Below are 10,234 nucleotides of genomic sequence, written 5' to 3'. Positions count from 1 at the left end.
GTTTGAAATTAAGTCGGTACATTTGAATTTATATTAAATTCAGTATCTGATACATGTACATGTACTCATTTTTTGGTTGGATAATTGTTATTTTACATGTTTATTTTTAATGATGTTTACTTTGAGGCAACACTAGTCTTTTTGTTTGTTAAACTTAGGTATTAAAGAAATTTTGTTAAGGTCTTTCTAGTAAAGAAGAAAATCTGTTTTAAGTAAATATAAACATTGAACCATGCCTCCTATCATATATACATGTACATGTGTATTGTTTTTGCTTATTTAGCATTGTACATGTGTGTGTTTAGTTTTATTTATGATACATTTTAATTTATTTTGATCTATTCAGATCTTAAATAAAATTTGAATACAACTTGCATTGTTTTGATTCTATATACTTGTCAGTTTCAGTTATCAAATATAAGTCTTTAATGATTGTTAATTCAGAAACTTGTTATTCTTTGTGTTGTGGTTGATGATCTAGTGAGTACAGCTAATTTCCACTGTTGGTTTTCTCCATACCCTTTGTTGGTGTACCATAACAAACTTTACAAACCTCTAGCTTAAAGAAAGTAGAAACATACCAAATGGGACAATTCAAGGTTAGGTTGGTGCCATCAATTTTAAACCTGTTAAAATCCACCAAATTCAATACAATGAAATACATGTCTCTCGGTGGCAATCATACCACAATATATGTTTAAAGCCATTGAGAAATTAAACAAGACAAACAGCAGACATAATAACACTAAAAACTCTGAAATACAACAAATAACTGGAGTTATCCTAGAAGAAGTTACTGTACCATGTGTAATGTCTGGACTAATTGATAACTTATTTATGTATGTGCCTGTCCCAAGTCATGAGCCTGTTATTCAGTGGTTGTCGTTTGTTTATGTGTTACATATTTGTTTTTCGTTAATTTGTTTACATAAATATGGCCGTTAGTTTTCTGATTTGAATTGTTTTACATTGTCTTATCTGGGCCTTTTATAGCTGACTATGCGGTATGGGCTTTGCTCATTGTTGAAGGCTGTACGGTGACCGTTGTTAATGTCTGTGTCATTTTTGTCTTTTGTGGATAGTTGTCTCATTGGCAATCATACCACATCTTCTTTTTTATATCATTTTATATTCGTGAATTAATGTTTACTATTGGACACCTTGTACCAATCAAACAAACAAGCACACAACAAATTTTGGCAATGAAAAGTCAGTGCAAATAAATAACTATAATATTTCTATTTATTTTGAAAGTACACAAGACAATCATGACATTGTGGATATATGTTATGTATGAGAAATATTTATGTTACATTGTACAAAAAAAAATACTTTTCAACTCAGTATTGTCAGAAATCCCACACATACCATGCATACAGTTGTACGTATCTTTATCTGAGCATTAAAAATTGAACATCTACGGACATGTAGATTTACACGATAAAAAAAATAGAACTTGGTTGAGTTTATGAAATCCCACACATACCATGCATACAGTTGTATGTATCTTTATCTGAGCATTAAAAATTGAACATCCACAGACCTGTAGGTTTACACGATAAAAAAAAAATTGAACTTGGTTGAGTTTATGAAAATACATTGTAAATATTGTATGTTGCATTTCAAAAACAAAATTCATGCAATATTTTGACACAAAAAATTCTAGAACTTTTGAAAATACATTGTACATATTGTATGACCCTACATCACTGTATGTACTTAGACTTCTTCAATAAGTGTTAAAATATCTGCAGCAAGCTCAGGGCTAACAAGTCCTAGAGATATCACATCATCTTCACATAACAAATATGGTGCATTTTTTACAATGTGGTCTAAAGCAAAGTCCTCTAACTCACATGAAAGTTCACTTTCTTCCTCAATAAGACATTCTTTGTAGTCTAATAAGTTTTCACGAAGTAATCGTCGTTGTTCAAGAGTAAGATCTCTTTTAATACCAGTGTTAAAGTCTTCATCAAGAACCGATGAGTTATCTAATTCCCTACCTAGAAATTGGCTTTCACTACAGAATCCACAGACACACTTTAATTTGCAGTTACTACAGCATGTACAAGGAGGATCAGGCTTTATAACACTATAACCACTAGTATCTAATTGAAAGTACGCACACAAAGTATTCCTTAAACAGTCTTCAGTCTTACAAAATTCTCGCACTTCTTCTGAACAGTTTCCCTTAGCCAAGTCATATCCACTGAAGTAGATAATTGAAACGGCTGAGCGACCATCTCTGCCTGCCCTGCCACTTTCTTGTGAGAATTGCTCTAGACCTCGTGGCCCTCCCCAGTGAATGACACGCTCAATGTCAGGAATGTCTATACCAATTCCAAACGCAATGGTAGCAAAAACAACACGCTGAGAACTGTCAAGTTTCTGAAACTCATCAAGCACATGACTTTTATTGATATCAGCAGTCGAACGGTGAAACATTCCTATCAATCTATTATCTAGAGATTCACTTCTGTCATCTAATGAAAGTCTGAAATACTCATACAAATTGGAACAAGATACAATATTTCTGCAATATATGATTGTCTTTTTGGTTGATTTTTCAAATTTAAGTAGGTCGTTAATCAACCAGTCTAAATCTGCCAAATTCTTACTACTTTTTTGCACATAATATGATAAATTTGGTCTTTCTGGTATCACGGAAATAATGCATGTTTTTTTCATGTCCATATCAAGTGTTTTCATAATGTTTTTCTTTATTGATCTCGTTGCAGTTGCTGTTAAAGTCACAAAAGTATTTTTTTTGGAACAACAGATCGAAGTTCTCCAAGATGACTATACTCCTTGCGAAATTCACCACCCCTGAAATAGCAAAAAAGAAAATATAATGTAAAAAAATAAACTGACAATCTTCTTAATGCATTAAATGAAGCATACACACAACTCCTTCTTTCCATTTTGAGGCAACCTATTGGGAAGCATTTTAATTATTTGTTTTTCAATGAAATTTTATAGTTTTAAAACAAAAAAATAAATCTGTTAACCCTTTTGCCACCAGGTGTTTTTCAGGGTTGCATTTCATATGCCAGAAAATACTACATTGTACCACTCAACATTAATGACGTTACATGCCAAACAGTGACTTCATACCGTATAAATGACCGTTACATTGAAAGCCAATGTAGAAACATATATTACACTTTTTATTTATTTTTTTATTTTGAAAAGAGGTACAGCAATGATGATAAGTTTTCATAAATTAAAACATGGACATAAATGTCCCTCCAGCAGTCGGTGTGGACATGTCCATGTCTGTCATATGATATTTGTTTTTCATAATTGTTATGTTAAAGTTTAGTTATTTGTTGTCTCAACTGAATTGTTCAGATGAAGCTGTCTTTTAAACATCTAATATCCATATCATCTGAACTTTTGTGGATAGCTATAGTTGTCTCATTGGCCAACATACCATACCCACATCTCCTTTTTCATTTTGTGACATACAAAATTGTTGCCTTCATATAACATGTATAAATTTAATCAGTTAACTTGTAACTGTTCATAAAAAAAATAATAGATAAATACACATTATATAAATTATATCGTAAAAATTACCATTGTGTTATACAGTGAGCCTCATCTATAACAACTGCCTTCAAATTGTCGTGGAAAACACCCTGTGTAATACATCTCCGCCATGGACCTTTATTCAATACTGCTTCAGGAGAGGAAAACACAATGGAGAATTCACCCTCGATAATTCGTGCCGGAATACTTTTGTCTGTTTGCTTTTCCCCAAGGAATGTAGCACTAACACCATTGTTTTCAAGTTTGGTAACCTGGTCAATCATTAGGGCTTGGATAGGTCATATAACAAGCACTGTCCCTTTGGCGTGGGTTACAAGTACGTACAATTCTGGCAAATGTGAGTAAATTTTGGACTTGCCGTAACCAGTTGGCAGAACAACGAAGGTATCCTGACAGTTAAATATGGATGTAATAGCGAGCTTTTGTTTTTCTTTAAATATAAAGTCATATTTAGCTTCTAAATCTTGTAAGGCTTCAAAGATGTCCATGTTTTTGTTTTGAATTCAACAACCGGAAACTACGGAAGTGAGTTCTGCGCAAAATCATGCATAATTATAATGACCTGCGATCTGATTGGGCCCTCTCAGCTACAGGGCTGCTGACGCGTCCAATGATCATGAAGAATTCAAGCCCTCGAAAGGTGGAGAGAATCGGAGACGGTAAGGGCTTGAATTATTCGAGTTAATGTAGTGATCGATAGGGAGCGTAATATAACGACTGGATTATTCGGGTTAATGAAATACTAAAATTTATTTCTTTAAATATTTTACCTCATTTTACCTTCATTATATATCCCTGTTGTTCGAAGAAAATTGCTCCGCAATTTTACATTTGAATTTATTTCTTTTAAAACTTGTTTAAATTTAAATCTTTTTTTTTTAAATATTCTCTTAACAATTTGGACATCTTTGTTTTATTCACCAGGAGGCCTCGAAAGAAAGCAAACGACAGTCCCCCAAACTGCTGTAGTTAAAGTACTGAGAAGAAACATGTAAAACAGAAACCAACAACACAATCATCCTTCAACGGGAAAGAGGAGGCAACTGCCTTAGTTTGCGCTTTCCCCCTCTTTCCCGCATAACAGAAAGTAAACGGATTATCTAACTTTAAATTTTATCTATGACCAAAGAAGATAAACTAGTTCCTTTGTTCCTTTAAATTAAAATACTTCCCAAACACAATTGATATCTTTTACTAGAATTTATCTATGATAGTCGACTTTATTAGCTAAAAGTAGTTGACATCTAGTTATTACAAAAGAGACTAAATTAACATGCTCTTTAGCTTTGATATAAAACTTTACGCAATATTATGTACAAAAATTAAATATCTGTGAAATTATGTAATCACTTTTAATTCTATTTACAAGTTTCCAACTTCAGGTTATATCTGAAATTATATTCTTTATTATAAATCCTTCTTATAGGGAAAATATATTTTATTGATTTCTTCTTTTATAAATTTTCTTTAAATACTAAATATTATAATTTCACTTTCTAATAAAATCTTTACTATTCTATTTTATCAAAATTAATCGTACTCTAGATCTGTCTTTGAAATTCTTTTAATGGAAATATAAAAATTAGTAATAGTAAAAGTTCAATGATAAGTTAATATTGATATTAAAAGACCTCCGAACAAAAAGGGGTGTTCAGATCCCCAAGCCCGAAGGGCGAGGGGATTTGAAGAGCCCTTTTTGTGAGGAGGTCTTTTAATGTCAATATCAACTTAATCATTGAACTTTTACTGACTTACAAACCGTCAAAAATTTAAGAAAAGTACATAAAAAGCACTTGCAGAAACCTAATTCCCCTGAACTGGACGAGTCTAAATATGTTAAACTGAAATGATAGTTAAACAGTACTCAGACTGATATGTACAATTAACAGTTACCAACTTGACATTAAGAACTTCTAATCGGACAGTCCTAGATGCATAAGGTCCTTCACAATATTCATCCGGTAAATGTTCCTTTTGTTTCTGATTTGGTAATTTTCCTACATTAAGATACATGCGAATGCAAAATAAATAGTTCTATTAATAGATTTTGCTTTATTTGTGTGTTTTTTTTTTTAAATAAGAACTATGCATGCAAACTTCAATATATTATATGAAAACAAACAGTTGGGGAGATGTTACTTGATGTTTATATATTTCATAATACTTAATTGGATCATGATCCCCATTTGTTCCATATATTTTTGGCCGTCCAAGGTGTCATAATTATTTGGACTAATTTTGTTTGTAGATTGACAAAAATGTATCTGATATTTGAGCCTTCTACAATGTATAGAAAATATATAAAGGGCCAAAATGTTCTATTTTAACAAGAAAACAAAATGTCTTATTTAATCGTACACTTTATGTCATGTTTGTTGTGTATTTTAATTTTATTATTATGAATTATACTCCAATCACCTTAATTAAGTGGCTAGTCTCATTTAAATTTTGTATTTATTTATATTTTCAGATTCTGTTCTGCTATATAGCTATCTGCAAGAAGTTGAACACTACAAATGTACCATTCACTAACTAAGGAGTTGTAACATGTATTCGTCTGAATTTGATAGATATTTGCAAGTGATCTCAAGTATTCTGCTAGAATTACTTATAGAATTAAAAACTCCAAGCTGTGACAGAAACTTTTTATACTAAATGTATGATGCAAAATTTCACTGGCAGTAGTTTATAACAGATGAAGATGTGATACAAACATACATGAAGATAATAATAGTAAAGAATGAGTTGGTATTAAGTTTATTCATCGAGTGGATTTATTATGCATGTACAAATGTATTATTCAGTGTATTAAAAGCGACAACCAGATGCAGTTTGTACACTAAATATGTTACACGTAACTGTTTACCACAAAACATGTATAACTGTGCGGGCGGAAAGTGGCGTTCAATCAATCAATCAACTGATGAAAATTGGATTACATTCTAGAGCAAATGTGCATTAAAAATTATCATTGTGGTTGCTACTGGAGCAAATGTGCAGTAAAATGATCCATGTAGTTTCTACTAGAGAAAATGTGCAGTAAAAATTATCCTTGTGGTTTCTAGAGCAAATGAGCAGTAAAAATGATCCATGTAGTTTGTACTAGAGAAAATGTGCAGTAAAAATTATCCTTGTGGTTTCCAAATATTTTATAGAAATAAAATGTGATTTATTCCTTTGATTTTTTTTTCTGCATGTTTTAAAAAAAAAATGTGATGTGATATGATTGCTTATGAAACAACTGGACAAGATTTAGGAGATAAATGTGTGTGTTAACAATAACTTTAAATTTTATTTCATATAAAAACATACCGAAGTGAGTAATGTTCTGAGACACCTCTCAGTCCAAATTGAACACAATTGTTCAGCCATACTGTGTTGAGGAGGGCTTTTGGAGAATTGTCACCAAGAACATTCTTGTCAAACAACATGGCAATCTCCTCATCTGTTAATGGCTGGGCCCTTTTAGGTTTGTTGCCCTTGCCTTTTTGTTTCAATAGTTTTTGCTTTGCCTTCAATGTTTCTCTGGTAAGATGGAAACTCTCATCATTATCATCTCCCATGATAGAGTGGCCATATTTGTGGCGCCTCAGTTTTCTTTCTACACTACTTATGAAGCCACGGATAGTGGACGGTTCATACTCTTGGCCATCTTTTTTTCTTACAGTTAAAACAAAGTTAGACAGAAGCGAGTCAAGCTCAACGACTGGTATAGTTTGTATTTCTCTTGTTTCCTTTTTCTTTTTAAGAAACCTGGTAACCAATGCTAGATCATAAAAGGATTTCTTTGCAGTGTTTTTGTTTTGCTGTTTGTCTAGAAAGTTTTGTACACCATTGTCATCAAGATGTAAAAACTCTTCATCAAACTGTTTATCTTCAAGTTCCATGTTTTCATGTGTTGTGTCTGGAACAGTTGGAACCGTTGCAATACATGTATTTGTAGTTTCAGTGGTGTTTGTTTCAAGGGAGTATTCAGGACATACTTCAGTACTTCCTTGATCAGCCAACATATCTATTTGGATCAGGACATTTTCCAGATCTTCATCAATATCTGGATTAACATCTTGTTCATCTTGTAATAAATTCATAGGAGACCACAGGAGATTGAAATTTGCGACTTCGTCCGACATTTTCTGGAAATTTAGCAGACGAAGTTTGGGGGGAGGGTTTATGGCATTGGAATATGTTGGCTTTTCAAGAATGCATTGAAATTGTCAAAAATTATAAAAACAAACATATAATTGGTGTAAGAAAACAAAACTATCGAATCTATTATTATTTTTTTTATTATTTCTATTATTTAACACCGGCAGTTTATCGACAGTTTAACGATTGTTGACACAATTCCCAAGGAAGTGACGTGACATTGTTAAAAAGTAGTTCCGGTAAGTAGGCGTGGCCTATAGGTCAGTCGAGGTCATTGACGTATAAAGCTTACGTTTATACGTATAGCTTTATCTGTATAGTAAAATAGCTAATTGCAGTATAAATTGATATATACATGCCAGAATTTGTTTTTAGCCAAGGATATAAAAGAATAAATTAATTTGCAAAAAGATATTTAATCAATACAACTCGTATGCCAAACAATTAAAGGAGGATCTAAATTTACAAATGGGAGAACATATAGCCTACTTTAAGGGAGGGACGAAAGATAAAAAGGCACATTCAAACTCATAGATAAAACATAAACCGACAACGCCATGGCTAAAAAGAAAACTTGAGGACAAACAGACAAACACAAGACACAACATAGACTGAACAACACAAGTCCAACAAAAAACGGTGGGTGATTTCATGTAATGTTAAGCATGATAAAGAATTTTGTTAAAAGAAGAATCTCAATACATAAGAAAGAAACGACCATAGAAATTTGGTAGTAAACTGAAAATAAAATAATATAAAAAATATGTTAGTATTTTAACAATAAAACATCTGTCTATCAATCAACTAGAATCCAAATGATATATATCACCATATATATGGCCTTCGACAATGAACAATATCAATACGGTTTAGTGAGATCTTACTAGGTTATCATGTTTCGAACACTAAAACTATAAAACAAGAAACAATAAGTCTGATTTGGGATTGGGACAAAGTATTGATCAGAATGTTACATGCAAAGAAGTAAAAAATTTCAAAACCTTCACGTGTTGTTCCCCCTAGAGACTACTGTAAATAAACTACTAAGACCATCACGGTGGGTATAGTTGTCCTGCGAGAGAATGTTCTGTGCTGGTGATTTGGTCCTGTCAGGTGCTGGTGGGTCCTGATTCTGTGCTGGTGGGTTTGTTTACATTGTATCAGAACGGCAATAAAACGACTGTTTTGTTGCTTAATTTTTTCTCTGATACGTCATAAGTACCATGCAAAGTATATTACAACAATATTAATCAGACGGTAAGGGCTTGAATTATTCGAGTTAGTATTTCATATAAAACTAAGTGAATCTTCTGTAATTGAAGAAAATAACTAATTCTTGTATAAATCTTTTTCTATAAAAAGATATAATTAGAAAGACTATAATGTTATGTAACTTTTGATATAAGTATTAGATGTGAAAATCTTCTTATTTGACACTTAACGATATAAATAAGGTTTGACAGCTTAAACTCTTAGAAGTATTTTCTTTAGCAAATATATATATATATCAAATTCTTTTCTATTGTTCACCCAGAATTCTATCTAACCAAATAATCGGATTTCCCTAATGGCCGTAAAAACAAGGTATTAAGTAATTAAAAATAGTAACCCCAAATTATGCAAAAATGTGAATAAGGTAAAAGAGATCTAACCAATAAAAACTGTCCTTATAAAAATATGTATTCTAAAAGTCATTTTGATTGGTGAAATTTTTTTTTATAGAAAAAGATTTCCCAAGGAACTTAAGACATTTTATCTATGTAACCTTATGTCGAAAGGTTGAAGATGATAATAGCCAGACCTGAAACAATTTAACGTTACATCTAACCAGATACTACTTTTATGTTTCTATTACACTTATGCAACTGACGATCTTTTACGTAATCATGGGAAACGAATAAAACAGAAAAAATAATAATAAAAAGATATTGATGTAATTATGCAATTTTTGTGTTAACATTAACTTTAAGTTTTTTGAAGTTATTTATTTTTATATATATTTCACTTCGTCGTGTTTGCATGTATCTAAAAGAAGCATTTTTTCACAATTATAATAAACGGACTTATAATAACTATAGAATAATTGATGTAATACCCATTTACTACGGAAGCCGATAAGGGCCATTCAAAAAAAAAATTTTATGTCGTAATTACGACATAGCATGTCGTAATTTCGACATAACATGTCGTTATTACGATATTGCTATGTCGTAATTTCGACAAAACATGTCGTTATAACGACATCGCTATGTCGTAATTTCGACATAACATGTCGTAATAACGACATCTCCATATATAAAAAAGATTATGTATTATGATTGCCAAGAGACTAAATGACACAGAAATTAACAACTACAAAAATGTATAGGTCATCATAATGCCCCCAAAAATTAAAAAAACACCCACATAGTCAGCAATAAAAGAGGGACGAAAGAGGGAGAGTCCCAAAATGCTGTGTGGTAGAGAGTGCGTTATTAATTAATTATTAGCTCCCTTGGTAAAACTCCAAATTTCATATTTAATGTATTTCATTGTT

At 31.7% G+C, this 10,234-nt stretch overlaps 1 pseudogene; it reads right to left on the bottom strand.

Annotated features, from left to right (window-relative positions):
* Positions 1-1,224: 1,224 nt before the first annotated feature.
* On the bottom strand, positions 1,225-5,565 carry LOC143053679 (ATP-dependent DNA helicase RecQ-like; annotated as a pseudogene).
* Positions 5,566-10,234: the final 4,669 nt, after the last annotated feature.

The sequence above is a fragment of the Mytilus galloprovincialis genome, chromosome 12 (assembly GCF_965363235.1).
Source record: "Mytilus galloprovincialis chromosome 12, xbMytGall1.hap1.1, whole genome shotgun sequence".
In the NCBI taxonomy this organism is placed as follows: domain Eukaryota; kingdom Metazoa; phylum Mollusca; class Bivalvia; order Mytilida; family Mytilidae; genus Mytilus; species Mytilus galloprovincialis.
The sequence above is the reverse complement of the archived record's forward strand: the minus strand, read 5'-3'. Positions and strand labels throughout refer to the sequence as shown.